The sequence below is a fragment of the Rhinolophus ferrumequinum genome, chromosome 7 (assembly GCF_004115265.2).
Source record: "Rhinolophus ferrumequinum isolate MPI-CBG mRhiFer1 chromosome 7, mRhiFer1_v1.p, whole genome shotgun sequence".
Lineage (NCBI taxonomy): Eukaryota > Metazoa > Chordata > Mammalia > Chiroptera > Rhinolophidae > Rhinolophus > Rhinolophus ferrumequinum.
Window position 1 is genome coordinate 80,214,186 of NC_046290.1, and position 24,332 is coordinate 80,238,517.

Below are 24,332 nucleotides of genomic sequence, written 5' to 3' on the forward strand. Positions count from 1 at the left end.
ATCTTGAGAAAGCAAAAAGTTGGAAGTATCACCCTACCTGATATAAAACTATACTACAAGTCGATAGTAATCAAAACAGCATGATACTAGCATAAAAACAGACACATAGCTTGATGGTATGGAACAGGGAGCCCAGAAATAAACCCACACCTATATGGTCAATTAATTTGTGACAAAAGAGGGAAGAATATACAATGGAGTAAAGTCAGTGTCTTCAATAAATGGTGTTGGAAAAACTGGACAGATACATGCAAAAAAATGAACCTAGTCCACTTTCTTATACTCTATACAAGAATAACCTCAAAATGAATTTAAGACTTAAATTTAAGACCTGAAACCACAAAACTCCTAGAACAAAACATAGGAATAAACTATTTGACATTGGTCTTAGCAGTATTTTTCAAATATATCTCCTAGGACAAAGACAAAAATAGCAAAAATAAACAAATGGGATTATATCAAGCTAAAACATTTTTGCACTTCAAAGGAAACCATCAACAAAACAAAAGGTAACCTACTGAATGAGAAAAGATATTTGCAAATGATATATAAGGGGTTAATATTCAAAATATATAAAATATTCACATAGCTCAACATCAAAAAAAAAAAATCTAATTAAAAAATGGCAGAAGACATGAATAGAAATTTCTCCAAAGAGAATATACACATGGCCAACAGACATATGAGAAGATGCTCAACATAACTAATCATCAGGGAAATGCAAATTAAAACTACAATGAGATCTCACCTCATACCTGTCAGCATAGTTATCATCAATAAATCCACAAACAGCAAGTGTTGGTGAGGATGTGGAGAAATGTGAAACCTCGTGCACTGCTTGCTGGTGGGATTGCAGATTGGTGCAGCCACTGTGGAAAACAGTATGGAGATGCCTCAAAATATTAAATATTGAACTACCATATGACCCAACAATTCCACTTCTGGGTATTTATCTGAAAAAATCTGAAACACTAATTCAAAAAGAAATATGTGCCCCTATGTTCATTGCAGCGTTATATACAATAGCCAAGATAAGGAAGGAATGAACGTAAGTGTTGATCCATTAGACAAATGAATAAAAAAGAAATGTACATATGTACAATGGTCTATTACTCAACCATAAAAAATTGAATGAAATCTTGCCATTTTTGAAAACATGGATGGACCTAGGTGGTACCATGCTAATGAAATAAGTCAAATACCATGTGATTTCACTTATATATGGAATCTAAGAAACAAAATAAAGAAAGGAAACAGAAACAAACTCACTGATACAAAGAACAAACTGATGGATGCCCCATATCAAAGGAGGATTAGGGGGATGGGCAAAAAAGGTGAAAGGGATTGAGAAGTACAAATTGTCAGTTATAAAAATAGTCATGGGGATGTAAAATACAGCAGAGGGAATATGAATATAGTCAATAATATTGTAATAACAATGTATATATGGTACCAGGTGGGTACTAGACTTACTGGTGGGAATCAGTTTGTTAAGTATATAATGTCTAATCACTGTGCTATATACCTGAAACTAATATAATGTATGTCAACTATAATTTAAAAACAATAAATAGCAAATGTATGTGGCTTATGACTAATATTAATGAAAATGCTGAGTTTTTCCTGATTATATGCGATGGTGACAGTATTTGGGGATAAATGTAATTTAGTATACTAAAGAAATCCCCATCATTACTTATTAAGACTTTTAAAGAATCAGAGATATTGCAAGTGTCTTTTAAACATATAATCAATATGGTAATATAATTAATAACTGATTTACATCCTTAACCCAACATTGGATTAATAGATTAAAACTTACATTCTTGATTTCTAGACAGTGAAAGACAATAGTGGCCTCCAAGAAGTTCATGTTTCAGTAATCCATCTATAAACAATACAAAAGAAGAAAAATAATTATACGAAAACATGCCTTCAGTGTAACTTGAAGATAGCAAATGCCTGAACATCAAAATAAATATAATTAAAGAGAGAAAAACTGCTAGATCCCAGAGCATGGTCTTACATGTTCCTGCTCCACCTCATTCTTGTCACAAGCCATTGTAGCAGGAAGCTGGTTCTTTGAAAACAAACAAATTGATAAATCTCTAGCCAGATTAACCAGGAAAAAAGACAGACGATACATACTATTTATGAGGTCTGACAATTAAGTTCACGAACTTGTTGCAACAATGTTGCTAACCTTTTTTTGATATCAGACAGATTATTCATTATGAATTTGTACCAACTGGACAGTAAACCAAATTTACTACTTGGAAGTGCTGAAAAGGCTGCGTGAAAAAGTTAGATGACCTGAACTTTCACCAACAATTCATGGCTCTTATATCACGACAATGCACCAGCTCACACGGCACTGTCTGTGAGGGAGTTTTTAGCCAGTAACAAATAACTGTATTGGAACACCCTTCTTACTCATCTGATCTGGCCCCCAATGACTTCTTTCTTTGCCTGAAGACAAAATAAGTATTGAAAGGAAGACATTTTGATCACATTCAGGACATCAAGGGTTACTACGACAACAGCTCTGATGGCCAATCCAGAAAAAGAGTTCCAAAATTGCTCTGAAGGGTGGACTAGGTGCTGGCGTTGGTGCATAGCTTCCCAAGGGGAGTACTTGCAAGATGATCATAGTGATATTCAGCAATGAAATATGTAGCAGGTTTTCTAGAATGAGATTGCGAACTTAATTGTCTGACCTCGTATAGTATCAGGATTGAGAGAGGTGGCATCACTACAGTTTTTAGTCATGGTCTTCTCACTGTGGAAGAATGGGACAAAAATAAGAATTGTGGCAAGGTCGGGGAGTAGCCTGTGGGGCTGGACTGAATTTGGAGGTACAGTATGAAGTTGTAGTTCAATTTCTTAGCTCTGTCCTTTGAAAGGGCCTAGAAGCAATGGCATCCCAGTAGCAATGAGCCCATATAGCACCCTGATCTTGGTTTCAAAATTAATATTTCAGAGGCTGTTGCAGAGTTTTACCATTACTGACAAACTGGCTGCATAGAAAAAGAATAACATAACTGAAATGAGTGATTAATAGAACACATATGTGGGTAAATCCTTTAAGCCCAGAAATCCACTCTTAAAGTTGTTAGTGCCCCACCCCTACCAGTACTTAATAGCAGATTCCTAGCCAGGACCATTGGTCTACTAAGAGAAAAAAAAAAAAAAAAAAAAATTTACAAAAAGTCCACAGTCTACTCTCTTGGTCAAATCTCAAAAATAGAGTTGGGAGTTGTAATTCAGTCTCTAGATGCTTGTGCATGAAAATCTCAGTGTTCCTTAACTTCTGAATGAGATATAAACATTTTCTTTTATTTTTAAAATAAAGGTTCACCTTATTCATTTAATATGTTCATAAACTTATTTGTATGTCAGATTGCCCTTGAATTTATTACCAGTATTCGTTTTAATTTGTCTGTTTCCCAGGAGGCAAGAGTCATGTTGTTAAATTGATCCATCTACTCCTCAGCAAAACAGACATTTAATGAATTTTGCCTTAATGATAATGGTGATTTAAAAACACTACTAAATGGGAAGTTTCCAGGTTTGCATCCTCTTACTTCTGATGGTCATTGTGTTGATTGTGATAAACAGCTGGTGTATAGAGAAGTGCAAGCTATTTCACACAGAAACGATGATCTTCCTCAGCTTGCCTCAGCCTCAAATATCATGTAACTTTGTTTTTTTCTTAATTCTATATATCACCAAGCATTCCATTAGTTAAATTCTGCTAGTTTTTAAGTATCTTATCAATAATATATAATACCAATCAAGAACAAAATGTTACTAGCGTAATTGTCATATAAATACATGGTGAGCATGTGTCAAAGTTTCATTTGACTCATTAATGATGGGCCAACAGAATGACAAAAATGGTTCAAGAGAGAATACAAAAAATAAAATAAAATAAGTGAAAAAAATCTTAGAAAAAGATAGCTTAGATTGTTTTGAAATGATTAAAAAAATGATAACCTTGAGGATTATCTTCTCTACAAGACAGAAATCAATTGCACCACTATTCTATAAAAACAACTTGCATATTATGTATTTTCCTCAAGTTAATCCCTAACTTGACAGAATCTTGGTCCTGATTAATAGTAAACAGTAAGTCAAATAAGTCACATTCCCTTAGAAAACCAGATGACCTAGTTTGATAAATAGTGCTCTAGTAAGTCACTGAAAGAACATAAAGCCCTTTTAATGCCTTATTTCCAGGTTTTAGTTAAGTTTCTTTACAAAAAAATAAGTTTATCTTCAGTATTAAATACAACATATAAATTTAAAAATTGAATAATGTGCAACAAACTGCTTCTCTAAATTTTCAGAAAAGCAAATTACTTTCCTACATTTAATTCAAAACCTATGTATCTAACCTTTATCCATAAGTCCCAGACATGTGAAGTATGTCTGGGGTAAGAAAGCACAATTTTATAGCTCAAACTGTATGTATATAACACACATGCATATATGTATATACATGTATATGTATATTCACATACACATACCTACACATATGCAAACACATTCTGATATGAATCTAAGTTTCCACTTTTTCGGGACACTGTATAGTCTTAATCTAACCAAAGAAGTGAAAGTGAAAGAGTAACTAATATCTGATATTATCAATGTTCATTTGTCAGTGTAATATATAATACTTCTATGACAAGTATAAAGGTACCTTTAGGTGGTTTCCAATTTCTGATCCTCAGAAGACTTATTGAGAAATTAAAAGTTTTACTCGGTCCACACTGTTAGAAAATATTTCTAGCCATGGTTCTTCTTCAGTTTAAATGCTCTATAGATGAATTACTTAATCTTAGACAATTACTTTTAATCTTAAAATAATTAATTTTTCAAATTGCTTTTGATGTTTTTGAAATATTATCCCAGCCCTAGTTTTGTCATGTTCTCTGTAGCTATATTCTGGGGGTTTTTGGACCACATTTGAATGTTTTTCCTCAATGATGTAAATTTATTTGTTATGATCGTAGCTTCATGTATGGGTCACTGGCATAATTTGGTTCATTTATTTCCTTGATAGCTTAAATCCATGTTTGCATTTATTTGGAAAGAGAACACATAATTCTAAAAGTGCTACAAGGAAAAATATGTTAAATGTTCAGTGCAGGATACTAATCTTGAAAGAGTTCCGTTAAATTACTGTCATAATGAATCACTTACTGCTTTCTGAAACGAATCAGAACTAAACAGTGCAGCTATTGAGGCAATTTCAAGTTTCAGGCATTTCAGGACATTTGAAATGGTGTACTGCTTTTCTATTTAATCAGGTGATATGAAAATGCATTAACGTCTATCAGACATATTTAATAAATGAATAAAGAATATGTTTAAAGCCTTAAATTATTTTTTACTAGCTCTCAGAAAACTAAGAAGCTGTAAGTCAGGTTACTCTCTATTAGACTAACATTTAGTAAAAAGACCTCTAATCACTTGTTTTGTTAGCTAGGCACCATTTGATTCTTTTTTGGGGACCTACCAAAACTATTTACAATAAAGTATTCTTAAATGCACAGTGTCTGCATAGACTCTAGCCAGCAATCCTGCAAAGTCTTGGAAATCACATCTACTGTGTTTTTAGCATTTGCGCTATTGATGTACATTACAAAACCTTATATACAGTAAGCTTAGATGCATCCAAAACTGGAATTTACTTTAGGCTACAAATAAAACATTCATTATTTTAAAAGTCAGAAAAAATACACACCAGTTCTGAATCCACCTTTCAATGAAACCTGAAATGAATGATAGATGCAGAAAATGTAAAAGTTCAACCACTTGGAAACATAAATGTATCAAATAAAGGTGAGTCATCCAGTGCAGTAGCCACTACCCGGCATGTGACTCCTAAAATTTAAATCAATTAAATAAAATAAAAAATGCAGTGCCTCGGTCACACTAGCCACGATTGCAGTACTCAACAGCCACACATGCTGAGCAACTGGAGTTCTATGCAGAGCAGACAGAACACTTCATCTTTGCAGAACATTCTTCAGACAGCACTTGGCTAGATCAGCCAATATCAGCTTCTGTATTAGATTGCCTCTGACAATGTGTTGACTAACTTTTATTTCAATTTTATCTACATTAAATGAACTTTTGAACACAACCACAATCTGTGTTTATAAGGCATAAGATATTTTTATCTATGTAGAAACCTTTGAATACTACGTTGTTTTTGTTTTGTTTTGTTTTGTTTTGCATATTTTTTCTTGGCAAGAACTAAAAGTAATGTATTGAAATTTACTACTAAATGACTTCCTGTTAATTTCCACTTGCATGTCTTTCCTTAAATATTATATTGACGATTTATTCAATGCATAGAGGCTGGATGCTGTAATACCTTCTGATTCATTTGTAACTTTCATCAATCCCAAAACTCATCTTTGCCCACATCTCTCTTAAAAAAAAAAAAATCATAAAATGAGTATGATGCTCATCCTTGGTTGAGAACAATGACATAGAGCAAAAATATTAGAAAATAATGTTTCATGTCCTTTTATTTCCTATTGTGATTTGGAAATTAGAATCCAGTTTTTCATTGTACTAGTACATAGGGGAAAATGTGTGCTAACTGCCCTAAGCAACGATGCTAGCTTAATTTCTCCCTACTTCCACATCTATGATACCTATGACTAGTATTTAAATTATATGATTCACTTAACAATTCACTCACCAAACATACACTGTTTCCTGCCTATTTGCTTTTTTTAGCTTATAGCTTCTCCACCTTCAAGATTACTCCAGATTTTAACATTCCTAATATACATTGAGTCCTATTTATTTATGTAATTCACCTATTTCTTCTCTTTCTATCCCTAAGCTTCTTTAGAATAGGAATTTATAAGTTACTGATCTGTTTTTATCATGGAACTTAGTATATATTAAGTGCTTAATGTATTAGTCAGATTTAATTGGCTGTTTTCAAAACATCATCAACAATGAAACACGGCTGTTATCTTTCAAAAAAGGAAATTTAAAGAAAAGTTACATGCCAATACCTTTACTTGACAAAAACTTCCAAAAGACAGAATAATATACAAAGAATACACGGGATGATATAACAGTGTCCATACTGGTGATTAATCCCAAAATAAAGAATGTTATCCTTTTGCCATATTTGCTCCATATTTTCTCTTTTTAAAAAAGTAATACAGACATAGTTTGATCATCCTGTCTAACCTCCAGTCTCATCGCCCTCCTTCCATCTCCTCAGGGAACTAACTACTCACTGAAGTCGGTATGTCCCACATCTGTGGTTTCTGCTTTCCTGAGTAGCATGTTTTAAGGTCAACTGCTGTGGCCAAAACTCTGGTTCAGAGGTGGTTTGTTCATGTGTACACACAATCTTTCATGTTAATAATATTTTCCAAGATTTTCATCCTAAATGAATTTGCTTACTGTTTATAACTCTGGAACATCAAAGACTAGTTCTCAAATGAGTAGATAATTAGTTTTGCTATATTTTGTTTCTGAAGTCTTTTAAGATGAAAAGGAAAATTGTATTCCTTTGAGAGTTTTTTTTTTTTTTTTTTTTTAAATTCTTTCACTGACTTCACAGGTAGGTAAGCAATGGCTGCCAATTTTACTTTCAGGGTAATTGATCCAAATTATATAGGCCGATGCTCTCTGAAAAATGCAAACTGCAGTTGATCCTTAGAAATATAATTGATTAAAGGTCCATAAGTTTATATGTTGATTTAAAAGCAACATATTTAAACCAGACCTGGATTGTACCTTTTAAAGACGCATAGAGCATTCCTTCATGACAGAATCAGTGTATTAGGAGTGTCTTTTAGTGGCAGAAAACCACGCTAGGTGTTGGTGACAGAATAAGACAATTGAAACACTGGTGAATGATACTTGACTTTGTGTAATTAAATCTAGAAGAGTCTTCTGCAAACTATAAATCCTATTGGATTTGTGAGTAAGGAAAAATCAATGAGACCTGAAGGAGCCAAAGAATATGTAAAGAGAGACAGTGATTTGAAGAGTGAATAGGATTTGCATAAGTTGTAGCAAGGAGTGCATTCCTGGCAATGGAATGTCCTCACTGGAGTGGTTGACAAGTATTAGAGAGAAGTGGAAATAAGTTTGGATTAAAACAAAAAGGGGAAGTTAAAGGAATCCACCATGAACTGTATTTGGTTTCTTTGAAATTTCCTGCTTTTTATGATTCTTTCCCTTCTGGTCATGGCCTTGATAAGTACTGATGATGAGCTCTTCACACATGTGTGTCCGTCTCTTTCACTTTTTTGTAGAAAGAGGGTTGCAAAAATATAGGGCTGTTTTAATGTCGGTGACCGAACTTTCTTGAATCGAAACTGTAGGTGAAAACGATCTTTAGGGCTGGGTTTCCTTACAACCATTCCACCAGATGTGTTAGAAGAACATTCACAAATTTATCAGGAAGAGAAATGAGGCGTGGAGAAATCAAGTGGTTCAGCCGTCAGCAAACAGTGCTTCTGGGACAGAGCTGAAGAGAATCCTAAGGCTGGAAGACACATTCAGAGGTCAGCAACTGCTGTTCTCATTTGTCTGCTAACTGTGTTATTCCATGTCCTCCAAAGAAGAAATGTCTATGTCCTTTCTCACTAACTTCTTAAAATAAGTTTAGAAGCCCATGTTAGTAATCTCTACCTAAACCTGCTCCTGCCTGACTTCAGCCCACTTAAACAGAGTGAACATCACTCCAAAAAACAAACTTTCTAGGATTGTCAGTTGCCTCCAATAAAGGCACAACACTGGTACTTTTATTCATTTTCAATGTAAAATTTAAAACCATGCTCACTACAAAGTCAGAAGGTTTTAATAATGGCTCTTTTGTAAACTTTAAAACTCGAAATAAGGTATTGCCAAGTTACCATACATCGGGTTTGAATTTGAGTGGCTTATGCTATACACTTTATTTCTATTCAGTTTAGTGTGTTCACACATCTAGCATACTCTGTACTGAAAAGCAGTTGAACTGTCAAGGAAAATAGATGTCATCCAAGTAGGAGTCGTTGACCTTTACCCTATTGCTCTACTCCAGATTTCCATATCACCTCACCACCACTCCAAAAGCGTGCATTCTGTGGGGGAAAGTGTGATGCTACTGTTACAGATTTCAAAACACATCTTTAGAGCCAAATTTCACAAAATAGAAAAACTAACATTTTTCAACGTGATGTACTCCTGTTCAAGCAAATTTTAAGTATAATGAAAGCATGGTATTTTTAGATCTTGCTGAAGTCAAGAATTCAATGAGACAGCTGTGAAAGAATACATTTCTACATTTACCTCCTAAAGAGAAGACTTTTCTAATTGAGTTGGAAAAAAATTCATAAGATTTCCTTTCATGGGTTTTCCTCTAGTAAGCATACACTTAATCTCTTTAAAGATATTCAGTTGGAAAAGGAAAGAAGTTGATTTATATGCACATACTTAGATGACCACTAGTTAACACTACTTTGTCCAAAATCAATTATCTGCCATTTTCTTTCACCTTCAAGGGACATCGTCTAACAATTTCTCTCCCTCTTGTGATTGTATTTTCCCTTGCTACTGGATCAGTGCACAAATAGACTCCAGCTCCCTGCTACTTCAGGTTCTGCCTCAGTTGCGGGCACATATTCAATGGCTGATTGTGTCAGGTTATAAATACCCAGATATTCAAGTTCAATGCAGAACACTTCTGACACTCCATTTATGTTCATAACACTCCATAGGATACCCAGGACTTTTCTGAGCCTGCATCATAGTTTAAATATATCACAGTTTTAATTTATCCTCTACTCTATCCTGGTTTCTTCTCCTTCCACAGGCGTTAATCCCTAATAAATATCCAGCATGCCAAAGACCATCTCGTTGTCTGCTTATGTAAAATGCCATGTGATAGCATTTTCTTGTCAAGGTTACAATATAGTCTTCAGGTTACCAAATCCATTGGCCAATTTTTAGTTCTCTCCTTATTTGGAGTATTAATTTGCCTTTTTGCCTCTTATCATGCCTTTCTTTCTTTAGTCTATTCTCACATAGCCACCAGAGCAATCCTTTTAAAACATAAGATAACTCTTCTGCCTCCTCTGCTCAAAACTCTCCAATGTTTGCCAGCTCATCTAAGCAGAAGCCAGAATCCTTACAATTTCCTCCAAGGTTCAATATGGCAAGTCCTTCACCCCAACCCTTTGACTTTATCCCTTACTACTTTCCCCTTTGTTTATTTTGCTTCAGCCACATTAGCTTTATCCCTGTTCCTTGGTCATGCCAAAAATGCGCCTGTCTATTGGCATGACGTAAATATGACTGGCCCCCTCATTTCCTCCTGTACTCCAACACTGCCTTTGCAGAGATTTTTTATCTAACTATGTTAATTAATTAGGGCATTTCCTCCTACCCTCCATGCACCTGTTTCTTGTACCTTTTCACCATCTGACACACAGTGTGTTGATTTGACTCTTCCTGCTAAAGAGTAAGTTTCATAAGGAAAGATAAATTTTTGTCTACTATTGTAATTACAGAATTTAAAGTAGTTCAATAAATTCAACTAATTTAATAAATAGTCATTGAATGAGTGATTCAATTAATGAATCAACTTTAAAGAGTGCATTACAGCTTCTTGGGAATAATAATAGAGCTACTTTGGATGTAAAATATACTTGTATAGTAGCCTAATATTTTACAGTGTGCTGGAAATCAAAGCAATGTCAAATAGCTCTGAAATGAATATCTCTAGAACACTCACCTAAGGTTTATTTAATATCTCTCTTGGGCAAATGCCTTTTGAAAGCTGTGGTAATTGGTAGAAGTATCAAACATCCTTTGGTTTGGAAACTTTTCTAAATCCCAGGGCTGTTCCAAATGCTGTCACTATATATGGAAATGAAAGTGAAGTTTTAAAACTAGAATTCTATTTTAAGAAAAGGTCATGCAGTTCAGTCACTATGATAATGATTCTGACACATGTTTGTTTACAAGGAAGACAGACTATGATGGGATGTTCTTCTCAAAACACAATATAGTTTTAAAGAAATTCTTGTTGCTACTAAATAAACAAAGACCCTATGCCAACATTAGGGTAAATGCCACTAAATCAAGAATCATAAATAGAAATGAATGAACCAGACTCTTTGACTAATGGCATGACCTGGTCAAGGCTTCTGAGGACCCAGATCGCTGCCAATCTGCAGTTCCTTGTCCAAATTTAAGGTGTGCACACCGCAACAGCAAAAGGATACTGTGACTACATTGCCTCTCATGTAGCAAGGTCATTCAATTATAATTGTCTCTGAGGAGAAAAAGTAAGAAAAAGGTAAAAGAAGGAACAAATGTAGGATTTTGTCCCAGTTAAATGCTGGCCATGCCAGCAGAAAAATGAACATCTGGCTATTTCTACCTATTCTTTATTAGAAAAGACTTAAGCTTGGGACATACACCTGCATTAGAACATGTGATTCCCTTATCTAGGCAAATGTATGGGGAAGATACATTTTCATGAGTAATGAATAAGGCACTAAGAACAATTTATCTGAAGAAAAATTATACCAAAAAATGTTACAGTGGGGACAACCTCTTTTCAAACATAAAAGAGAACCCAATTTTGTTGATTTTCAGTAAATAGAGAAGTATTTGCTACTGACAAATATAAAGTTCAGTTACCTTTTAAATTAAAAGCCATATGGAGAAATATACAGTTTAAGACCCCCACATTTTAGAGCTAAGTTCTAACGAGCTAAGTACATTTGTAATTCTATATTTAAGTTTGCCTTTATCTGTAAGAAAATACTTTAAATTTTTAAAATGAAAGCCTTCAACTTTGATCAGAGCTGTAGTCTCTCAAACGGGCTCAATGACCTAACAATGAAAGTAAAGATGAGTGGAATTAGAACATGATCGCTTAGGAAAAAGATTTTTCATTGGAGTCAATGGGTAATTTTATAAAATAAGAAGCTATTAATAATAATACTAAAAATGGTAATAGCTAACATTTATTAAGTTCTATGTGCCAAACAGTGTTTTAAGAGTTTGCCATATATTTTCCCCTTTTATCTTCACTATCCTCTCCTCCTCAGGAGCTAGGTACTATTATGATGCCCACGAACAGAGGAAGAAACTGAGGCTGAGAATTCAAATACTCTGGGCAAGGACACAGAACTAGTAGGTGATGGGGCCAGAGTCCCGACCCAGATGCTCTGACCTCAAAGCCCACATCCTTAATCACTACAACGTCCACACAACCAATTAACTCAGGAGATAAAAGGTTGAAATACAGAGCTCCGACTGTAAGTCTGTCTTCATGGTGCCAGGAGAGGCAGTTGTAAATTGTAAAATCCAGACAATCTTCAGGTCATTTTCTCTCCCCAATGGCAAATAAACAGCTTGACTAGTAGTTCTGACAGAGCACATCAGTTGATTTGGCATCAGCAGGCAAAGTCATCGTCTAGCTACCAAATACTCCAGGGAGGTTCTTGGCCAGAGTCCGCATCCGCGTTGTTTCACAACACTGTTAATCATGTAATCCCAGCAGAGGTTCAAGCCACAGCAGAATACATTAGATCCAGTCTTCACAGCTCAGCGGGTTTACAGAAAATTTAGAGGCTAGCGCCATGCCCTCTATATCATCCTACTGCCTTATCAACAGATTTACTCTTTAGCAATTACTTTAGGAGTTTGGCTACCGCACACCCCAAATTCTTCAATATCCTAGGAAAGTAAATAACGACAAAAATTACTACGTTCCCCCCACCCCCGCTATACTCACACAGGATACCACACTTCTTTTAGGCTCTACATTTTCACATGTAGAAGGTTCATCTTGTCTTTTGGATTTAAGTATCACTTCTATGTGAATGACCCTCAAATAATTTCTAATCCTTTAAACTCAGCTGGTTTGAGCAACTCAGCCTCTTGAAAGGAGACTATTACATTAGCTTCTTTCAAGGTCCATTGGGATATAGTTAAAAGGTGGCGTTTGATGTTCACTTTTAATGGTATTCAGAAAATGAGGTAAATAGCAGCAATCTGTGCCAGTCTACCTGGATCTCAAAGTGAGGGACCAGGGTGATTGTCCAGGCTGACACAATCTAGGAACTGACCTGACTATAAATACAGGCTTGAGTCAAAGATCACTGGGTGGCAAGGAAACTAGGTTATGGGAATCCTAAATAGAACATGAGAAGAGAAGCTAGGGAAATACCAATCTGAAGGGAAGACTACAAAGATGGCTGATATCATAAGAACACTGGTGGACGACCCTGGGTCCCTTATGCCCTAAGAAAGCATTAGCTATGTATTCTATAGCAAATTACCTGCAAACTTAGCAGGTTAAAACAGCATGTTTTAATTTCATATTTATTATAGTTACATTATATTTATATATATTCACATATATATTTATATAAAATAAATATATTATATTTTATTTTATATTTATTATCTCAGTTTCTGTGGGTCAGGAATCTGGGCACAGTGTACCGTGTTTCCCCGAAAATAAGACCTAGCCAGACCATCAGCTATACTGCATCTTTTGGAGCAAAAATGAATATAAGACCCGGTCTTATTTAAGACCAGATATTATATTATATTATATTAGACCAGGTATTATATTATATTATATTATATTGTATTATATTATATTATATAGACCGGGTCTTATATTCATTTTTGCTCCAAAAGACACAGTATAGCTGATGGTCCAGCAAAGTCTTATTTTTGGGGAAACACGGTAGCTGGGTGCCTCTGTCTCAAGGTCCTCATGACGAGGTGGCATTCAAGCTGTCAGCAGGGCTACCATCATCTCAAGGCTCACCTGAGGCTAAAGGATCTGATCCCAAATTCACTCTCAAGGGCCTCTCCCTCGGCCTGCTTCCCACAGGGTGAGAGATCTAAAGGAAAGGGAGAGAGCCCAGCGCACCCCAGATCTGAGCTACAGTTCTCTCAGTACCCTAATCTCAGAAGTGACATCCCATTACTTCGTCACATTCTAGATTAGTACGCCAAGTCACTAGGTCCAGCTGACCCTGAAAGGGAGGAGAGTACACAAGGGAGTGAATACCAGGAGGCAAAATTAGTTAGGAGTTACTTTAGAAGCTCCTACCAAAAAGGGTAACAGAAAAGCTGAAATAAGTGTTAACCCAGTCAGGAGGAGCCTAGCTTCATTTAGATTGTATCTAAATAGTGGTCTTCACCTTCTAGCATGCGTTGAAGTCACTTGGTGAGCATGTTAAAATCATTAGCTTTCTAGACCTCACCACTAGAAATCTTAATTCAAGAGGCCTGAGTGGGGGCTAGGTGCACCTGTGTTCTGATCACCCCCCCCCTCCACACACACACACATATGCACAGGGATTAGAACACAAATGGTTTGCTGACCACACAAATCTAGGTAAACTTTTTTTTTTTCATGCCCTAAGCCCTTACATGATTATAGTCCCCACCCTAAAACACATACTCACTGATTTTTGTTTAATAAAAATACTAGACTGTAAATTAAATGTAAATAAATCTAACAAAACTCCGATTTTTCTTACAAGAGCAATGTCAAAGATATTTTGGAAATGTTACTCAAAAAATGACCTTCCTCAGTTTGGATGGAGTTCTCAGTCTGTTGGTGCCAGCAGTCAGTCTGAGTTTGCCTATTGAATCACCCCTAATGAACTAAAGATTGTCACTTAGTGGGATGGGCGGGCTGAGGTTTCTGGGGATTGAATTCTCATGCTATCCACTCCTGGATGGGAAGATTGTTTCAAATTACCCAAATTCTGTTCCTTCATTTTAGGAGTGAGAATAACAATATCTACCTCAGTACAACTATGTTGTGAATTAAATGGATCAGCCAACAGAAGTGGACAAATTAGTACAAAGTAGGCACCTGATTTGCAGCATCCAACAATATAGATTGAATTTAATAAATGGTTAACGGTTGTCATGATTATTGCAGTAGTATGATCTATAGTTACAGATAATTGTATTTCTCTTTTGGTGAATTTTCTGTACTCATATGGGGTCAGGCAAAATCATCACTGTCATTGTTAAGTGTTGTTTTGTTTTCTTACTCTTTTGTATATGCAATTCATCTTTAAGTTTTTCAAAAGCATCCTTTAACCTGTATTTATCTGATTATCAAAATCACGAACTAATCTCTTCATTTTATATAAAAATAATAATTGAGCATGTTTTCACTGCCTGCTGATGACATTTCTATTGTTTAACCTTTGTCAGTATGGGTTTTGGAATTTGGGATATATGCTTATGTTATTATTTTCTGTTTTTGAAATTATTTTGACATTACTATTTCGTGTCATGGCCATACGTGCAATAATTACTTAGGCAATTCTATGTTTAAATGGCTTCAGAGCTCATCACTACTCTATTAAACAAAACACTCACATTCTTGAACTCTACCTGACTGTAAAATGTATACTTACATCTATATTTCTCAATAACTGGCAATGTGTTTTTAAGACCTTATTCACCCTGTAAAATGCTGCATTCAGAAAAACAATTTGAGTATAAACTTCATAAATTATTAAAATTTCTCCAGAAATTGTGTAGTTATTTCTCCATTACTGACACATATTTGTTGTTAAAGAGTAAAACTCTGAATTCATTGTAACTTCTCTTATTTGGTAGATAACCCATACTTTTAGCAGAGATACTAGAAAAATGTATTCTTGATCGTTGTGATTACTTGTTTGCCTGAATGTGCGTAGATTCACTGACCTCTCTTCATATATACTTGCATTGTTATAAGGCATTTCAATGAGCTCTTGATTCTTTTTCTTTGTTGTAAACCAGGGGTCATAAATTCCCAAAACTCCAGTGTCTAGACAAGTAATGTTAACAATGAAGAGATCCTGAGAAAAAGCACAGGTCCTCCCTAAAGGGAGAAGGTGCTACTGAAACTTAAGAAATAAATGCCATTTGGAAATGGGGTCTAAGTGTGTGCAAATAGTCTAAATTTTTATGAGAAGGTGTGAAATCGCATTATTTAAATATTGACCCAACTTTTTTTTTCTTAAAGTGACATTTTACAGGCCAAATAAAATATATCTGCTAAATCTATCATTTGACAACATTTCATTAAAATTACCATCAATCAATCTTTCCTTGTTTCATCCATCCAGCAAATATTTATTGAGTGAGTAGGATATGAGAGTCATGATCTAGGACCTAGGTATATAATGGTTTCTCTTTTAGTGAATAGTAGTGATTTGAATTCTTTTTCCTTCTTGTGGATTTTCTGAATTTCTTCAGAAAAATGCTGGGTTGCATGCCATTATCTGCATTTTGAATAGTAGTGATTTGAATTCTTTTTCCTTCTTGTGGATTTTCTGAATTTCTTCAGAAAAATGCTGGGTTGCATGCCATTATCTGCATTTTGCATTTTCATCTCCTTTCTTAGCTATGTGTCTTTTATTTCTATTTTAAAGTTTATCACCCATATCCTGCATTCATTTTCGATAATGTCAGATTTGTTCTTTACCCACTACGGTAAGTACATTATTATTTTAGTCTCCTTGTAATTCTTAATTTTGCACAACCCCTTAATTTTTCTTTCTTTTGATTAGTAGAGGCCATATCATCCTGTATTATACTGAAAAGCAGTATTGAAATACTCTTCCTCAGAACGTTCAGGATTATATTTCCTGTCTTTTGTGCTGAACTATTTGTTTGCCAGTCCCATTTTGGTATGTTTGTTTTTGTTTTCATTTAAAATCCTTTACTGTTATTTGAATGAGAAAAGCTCTATCTTGATCCAATGTTTGCCCACAGGGACTTCAGATCTACACTTAGCTCTTAGATCTATACTGTGATTCTGGTGAAAACCTTCTCTTAGATTTCAGAAGTAGAGCAGGTTCCTTTGCAAGGTTCGCAACCTAATGCTCAGTGTCCAGGATGAATTTTCTAATGTGGCTGCGCTCATAGAAAACGAGAAGAGAAAATGAAGAGCTGTGTGGAGGTCACATTGCTACAATAGTTCCTGCAGGCTCCAATCTGCATGTAGCACGGTGTTTGTAGGCATTGTAATCCTACAGTCCATGGGATAAAATGTGCTTCCAGCAGCCTCCTTACTTTACCCCTCCCCGTTCCCACATGCTCAACTTCCTGTCCTGATTATTTGCTCTGAACAGGACAGGTTAAGAACAAAGGTAAGTAAAGCCTTCTGAGGGCCACCTATTAAACCTCAGTAAACCATCAGAATCTATCAGATCAAATTTTAGTTTTTAAGTTTCTTTTTTGAGCAATTCTATTTGTAAGAATTAATATTTAGTAAATTTTATTCTTACTCAAGGTTTTCCTAGTATCAGAGAAATTTTACTTATTTTGCTAAATAGAGTAAAACATATTAAATCTTGTGCGGATTAAAAGGATGTTTTATGGAAAGTAACTTCACAGGGTGATCTGATTTGTTAGGATCTGCAAATTCCTAACTGCTCAGGGCATGGTGGGTAGTCACACCCCAGGCATACAGCTTCTTTACTAACAAGGCTTTTCTTTGCCTTAAGCCAGCTCTGTTCATTATTTCTGTGCATCGAGGTTAACATACCTTTGAAATACCCCCTCTCCAATGCCTCAAGAGAGCACAAGGTCTTAACTATCCTGCAATCCCATCTGGTGTTGCTTCTTCCCACCTTCATGTAATCTCCCTTATGTTCCCTCTTAATCTCAAATGCATGAAAAGAAACTGCAACCTGTCACTCTCCAAAGCATTTATCTCAGTCTGTTGAGATCTTGCTTCCAGGTGTATCCTCTGTTTGGCTCAAATAAATTTTTGTAAAAACTCTCTACAGGTTTGGAAGTTCTTACATAGACACTTGTCATTACCATATGTATCCACTGAACCCTGTATATATATGCTACATCATAGAGTTTTAGTGCTTAATTTGTCTATATCTCGAAATGTTTTGTTGTTCATTATTCTAGAGATTAGTTTACCATTAATCTTCATTACTCATTAATTATCATCGATGATGTTATAATAACTAAAATAGGAAAACAGAAAACATGATAGACTAGCCTAGAAGGATAATATTTCCTTCCCTAGTTTTCTTACTGTATGATCTAGTTTTAGACCAAGTCATCATCCTTATATTTTGATTTTTGCTTTTATTGAACAAAATTGAGAATTCCGAATTTTTGAATATCTACCCAAAATACCAATAGAAGAAAACTGACAAAGAAAAATGTTTCACAAGTCAGACAACAACACTCTAGACTCATAATTAGGGGGAAATTATACATATTAGTGAAATCCTAGAAGCATTTTCTTAAAACTTAGGAACTTTCAAGTGAACAATGTATTGTCAGAACATAAAGAAAAAATATATCCCCAACCAATTAGTCATAAAACAGGAAGGACCTAAGCATCCACTATTTTACAGCAAGAACCTAGGTCAGTCCAGTTTGCTAAAAGTACGTGTGACAGTATTCTTTCACCTTATATCATGTTTATACACTACAATTCTCTCAATAAAAAGTGTTGCTATGTTTAGCTTATTAATAATTCTAGTTATTTTTTACTATCTCTTAATTGTTTTTAAAATTTTTCATAAAATGATTGAAAAGTATGAAAACCTAAAAGGGGTTTATCGGATCCAGACGGTAAATGCAATAATAATATTCCTGGTTTCCTAGGGCTTAGCAAACAGTGTGTGCTCGTTGGTGGCAGCGTTGGATTATGGTTGCCATGGCTATCATCATCATCATCAAAGTATTTAAGCCATGCCTGGGTCACTGCTAATTTTTTTTCAGTTAATTGATATACCTTCACTATCATGGCAACAGGTAATGTGGTCATCTTAACTTACAGCGGTGAGGTAAAATTCCGTCTTTGTCTCCCAGCACACTCTGGTGGGGACATGGCAGATAGGACAGTATACATCAGAAGCGGCTGCCATTTTACATCAGAAGTCTGTACATTTATTTGTTTCAAAATGGAAAAATATAATAATCAGAGAAAAGGAAAGAAAAAATTCTAGATATAACAAAAGACAAAGGAAAACAAACAAAAAATCAGGAAGAAAAAGAGTAATTAAGGGAGAAAATGAGAAAGAAGGTTCGGAGAAAATGAGAAAGAAGTTTCAGAGAAAATGACAGGGCTCATTATCCAGTCCAAATATTTATCAGTCATGCAATTATCAGCCACATATTTATTCCACATTGCATCTGTATGTGCCAAGAACTATGCCGGGCACACAAAGATGGAATGCTGCCTTCCAAGGGTCATAGGGCACTTGGGCAAAATCAAGAAACAGACAACCTCTCCCCATCACCCGGTTCACAGTAAGTCTTCAGTTTCCTAGGCAACTGCATCTCAACTGACATATTTAGGACTAAAAGTTATGCTGCCAACACAAATAGAGTAGCCAGAAGAGATGAGTGGAAAAGAAATTAAGAGCACAACGGAAAGTCAAAAGTGGGGAAGTAGAATTCTATGATTTATCAGGAAAATAGCATATTAACTTATTTTTTATCAAACAAATAAACAAACAAACAAGCAATTTATAGTATTATTTATAATTAAAGGTGAAATGTTATAGCAGAGAAGGAAGGAATTAATCATACTTGGTGGAAGTCTTAAGGAAGTTAGAATAGGCTTCAGACAAGAGGTCACATATGAATTGTCTTTTAAAGTATTAGATTACTTAGATGTATCAGAAGGAAAAGGATATTCTAAAGACAGAAAATAAATGTATAGGACTTGGGGTAGGGGAAAAGGGATGTATTCAGGAAACTTAAAATCCCCTGACTTGAGTAGAATCTAAAGCACATAGGGTTCAAAATTTTGTGGCAGATACTACTGCCAAGAAACTGGCCATGCCAAGATGTGTCCGCACAGGGGTTTGTACACTACTCAGAAGGCCATGGGGGGCTATTTAAGCAAGGAGTGACATCATTGCTCTCCCAACCCGAACTTTCTCATTTATAAAATGGAGGTGATACACACACACACACACACACACACACACACACACATATATATATATATATATATATATATATATATATATATATATATATATGTATATCTATCTATCTATATATGTATATATGTAAAATGGAGGTGATATATATATATATATATATTCTAATTATTTTTTACTATCTCTTTATTCTTTTTAAAATTTTTCATAAAATGATTGAAAAGTATGAAAACCTAAAAGGGGTTTATTGGACACAGATGGTAAATGCAATAATAATATCCCTGGTTTCCTAGGGCTTAGCCAAGAGTTCAAAACTCAAATTCAAAACGAAGACCATGCCCCCCTCTCAAAGCATTTTTCTTTCCTTTCCTCTCTTTCAGAAGATGCTTTAGGTACAGATATAAGGAGAGCGCTCACTTCCTCTTACAGAACTAGGCACAGGACTCCCTGGTCCACATGCACTCTGTATTTCTGGGGGTTAATTGGTTCTCAAATGTTTCGATCTCAGGATTAAAAAAAAAAATCAAGGAATAGTTTAATAGTCTTTTCACATAATTATGGATGTTCTTCTTGGATACTACAACAACAAAACCCAACTCAACAAGTGAGAGCTTCTTAAAAGTCAGTAGAACCGGAGTAATCTGAAACCATACCAATACATTTTTGGTACTCTTTTTGTGCTCAAGTTTACCTTGCAATTTGAATAGCCTTTTACTCACACATGATTTTATAACACCTCTTAGAAAATATTGGTTGAATGAGTTATGCAGATCTTTTATATGTTGACACATTTCATTATATAATGTCAAAAATGTATTTATTAATATCACCACTGATCTCATGAGAAACGTCTGTCAAGCTTAAGGTAGCAATTAAAACTTTTTCAAATGTATTAGTTTTCTATTATTGCCATAATAAATCATCACTAGTTTATGATCTCACATAAACTGGAAGTCCAGCTGGACTTGGCTGGTTGTTCTGTTCAGGGTCTCACAAGGGTAAAATCAAGCTACTGTCCAGCCTGGTCTCTTATTTGGAGGCTCTAGGGAGAATCTGTTTCCAGGATCTTTTAGGTTGTTGGCAGAATTCAAATCCATGTGGCTATAGGTCTGTGGTCTCTGGTTCCATATAACCTGTCAGCCAGAAGGGCTCTCAGCTCTTTGAGGACATCTGCACTGCTAGCCATACTGCTCTCTCCATCTGCAAACATGCAATAGCATGTTGTATACTCATAGTTTGAAGCTCTCTGACTTCCTCTTTTGCCACATCTCTTTGGCTTCCTGGTAGAGAAAGTTCTGTGCTTAAAAGTATTATGTGATTAGATTGGCCACACAGGGAAAATCCAGGATAGTCTCCCTATCTTAAGGTTGGTAAACTTAATGTATTTGCAAAGTCCCTTTTGCCATATAACATAAAATATTCATGTAGTTTAAGGCAGGGACCTCACAGGGTTGAGGAGCATAATTTGGCCCATAACACCAAATTTCTAATTTTTCCTTGAAAACTTTTATTTTACTATCAGAAAAAAATATATAATCAGTGTGTTTTTCCCTAAAATGACAGGATCACTTTGTCATTTCAAGAAAGTATCTGCCTGATACCCAAATCTAAATAAGCATTGTTTCTGTCACTTGTTCTTTATGTAAAAACAGTGATCCATGAAAAAAGAAAGCAACTCAGAACTCAAAAAAGCACACAAGTGGTTTGCCTTGAGACAAATATACTTCATAATATAGAATTTTATAGTTGTTTTCCATTTTGTCACATACAATAAAAAGATGTATACTCAAGGGTTGAGATGTATAAAATTACCAATTTTTATTGCTTCCTCAGGGACATTCTTAAGTGAAATCGGCAGTGTTTAAATCTAAGTGCATGCTAAAGAATACATTGACCTCCAGTATGGTTTCTCAAGAAAGTCTGGGTTTCAAGAATATTTTCTCACAATGATACAATTCAGCAATGTCCTATTTGTCCTACTTCACAAACTACAGTGTGCAAACCAAATCCCACCTGTGAGCCAAATTTAGTCTGTTTTTGAATGGTCCATGAACTAAGAACAGGTTTTACATTAAAAAAATGTTATTTAAAAAATGACCAAAGAAACCAGAAAAATAAGAATATGAGACAGAGATGATATTTGGTTCACAAAACTTAAAAGATTGACTATAGTACTTTACAGAAAAAACATTTGCTAATCCCTGTCTTATGTGACATCTTCCTTCCTTCAGAAGCAATGAATGCCTTTGTTTAAATGCTTGGAGAGACACAGTAAAGTTTAGTATTTCAGTTTAAATCAGTTTAACTCTTTTTTTTTTAAATCCCCATTTCATGTATAAAAAAAGCTTTGTTTCAATATCTGATGTATACGTGTATTGCATTTAGTAAGTGTTCACTTCCTTTCCAGCTCTCTTCTGCTCAATGAGGATGATGAGGAAAGATAAACGTACGTGATTTAACCAGAAAAATTAAAGCATTGATGTTTTAGATGCTTAACAGGCATGAAGTTGTTTAAATGGAATTGAAATATTTAAAAGGAATTCGGGGAAAAGGACAATGTGGTATATTTGTTTACAGACAAGTTGAGCTTGATGTGTCCTTCTAATGGTTCTAGAGAGTCCTTTGGAAATACGACATAATTTGAAGAAAAGATTAGGTATTGGTAGATAAATGTGCTTCTCATGTGGGTAACTATGTGAAAATTTGAATTACTTGAGTATAAGAGTCAAATCATTAACAAGAAAATCAGAAGTGAAGAAGTCAGAAAGCTGGATACCCCAAGCAATTTAAGAGTTAAGAGAAAGGAGAGAGGAGTCAGAGAAAGGACAATCAGAGAGGTAGCAATAGAACCCAGAACAAGTCTTTCTGGATGCCAAGGAAATAATAAAAAAACTGACACCCAAAGAATTTAAGCAATTTCCCCAAGACTCCCTACTAGCTACCGTGTTTCCCTGAAAATAAGATTGGGTCTTATACCATATTTCCCCGAAACTAAGACCAAGTCTTATATTAATTTTTGCTCCAAAAGATGCATTAGGGTATATTTTCAGGGAATGTGTTATTTTTTCATGTACAACAATCTACATTTATTCAAATACAGTCATGTCATCTTCTTCTGGAACATCGTCATAACGTACTAAATGTGTCCGTCTCACTGAAGATCTTAACTGGGGCTTATTTTCGGGTTAGGTCTGTTTTGGGGGGAAACATGGTAGCTATTCACTGAGTCAGTATCCCAAATAGCAAAACTGATGCTTTTTCTCACTACTAAATCCTGATACATCTTCCCTCCCCCACAAACAATTTGTAATCGTTTCCTATGACTACTGTAATGAACCAAATGCATTTTCTCATGATTCCCAAGGTTAGCAGTCTGCAATGGGTCTCGATAGGCTAAAATCATGGTATCAGCAGGATCAGTTCACGTTGGAGGCTCTATGGGAGAACCTGTTTCCTTACCTTTTCTATCTTCTAGAGACAGCCCATGTTCTTTGGCTCATGGCTGCCTTCCATTTTCAAAGCCAGCAACAGCTATTTGTCTCAAATGACACCACTGTGACACGGAAACATCTGCTTCCTTCTTCCACATTTTAAGGACACTTGTCATTACATTGGGCCCACCTAGATTTTCCAAATAAACTGCCTCTTTAAGGTCAGCCAGTTAACTACCTAAATTCCATCTGCAACCTAATTCCCTTTTGCTATATAACCTACCATATCCTCAGGTCTCCTGGATACAGATTTAGACACTTTTGGGGGCCATTGTTCTTCCTACTACACTACTCCATCCCTTAGTCATTCCAGCTCAAAAACTGCCAGTCACTTTTGTTTTGAATCCTATCTTTAATCAGTTACTAAATTATATCAAGGCTTTATTCATTCATTTATTCATCATTTAACAAATACACATACAGGGAGTTCAAGGTTCAAGGTATTATTTGTGATTTTGAAAAAGGAATAAGATATAGTGCTTGTTTGCAAGGAGCTAAAATCTACTTACTCAAGTTGATATAATTCATTTTCCTTTCTTTATCTTTATCCTCATGAACTAAAACAACATCTCATTGTTTGTGTTCTCTCTTTTCCTTTCATTTTGGACTCATCTAGCCGCTAATGTTATCTGACTATTCAGCCCAATGTCACATTTTTTAAGTATTTTCCCCTTCACTTCGATATTTACAGTGTCCCCTAAAGAAGGTTTATCCACATGCGCAGATTGTTTATGAGCTGCCTTGTCTGAGACAGACTTTTCAGCTTTTTCAGTCTTCCCTGTTGCTCATTCTTCTTTCAAATGTGTGTAAGGACCCAAATATATCTTCTTTCTTTTACTTTTTCGTATGTCCAGATACCTTTCCCAGCAACTTGTTCCTGACTTACAAGTGA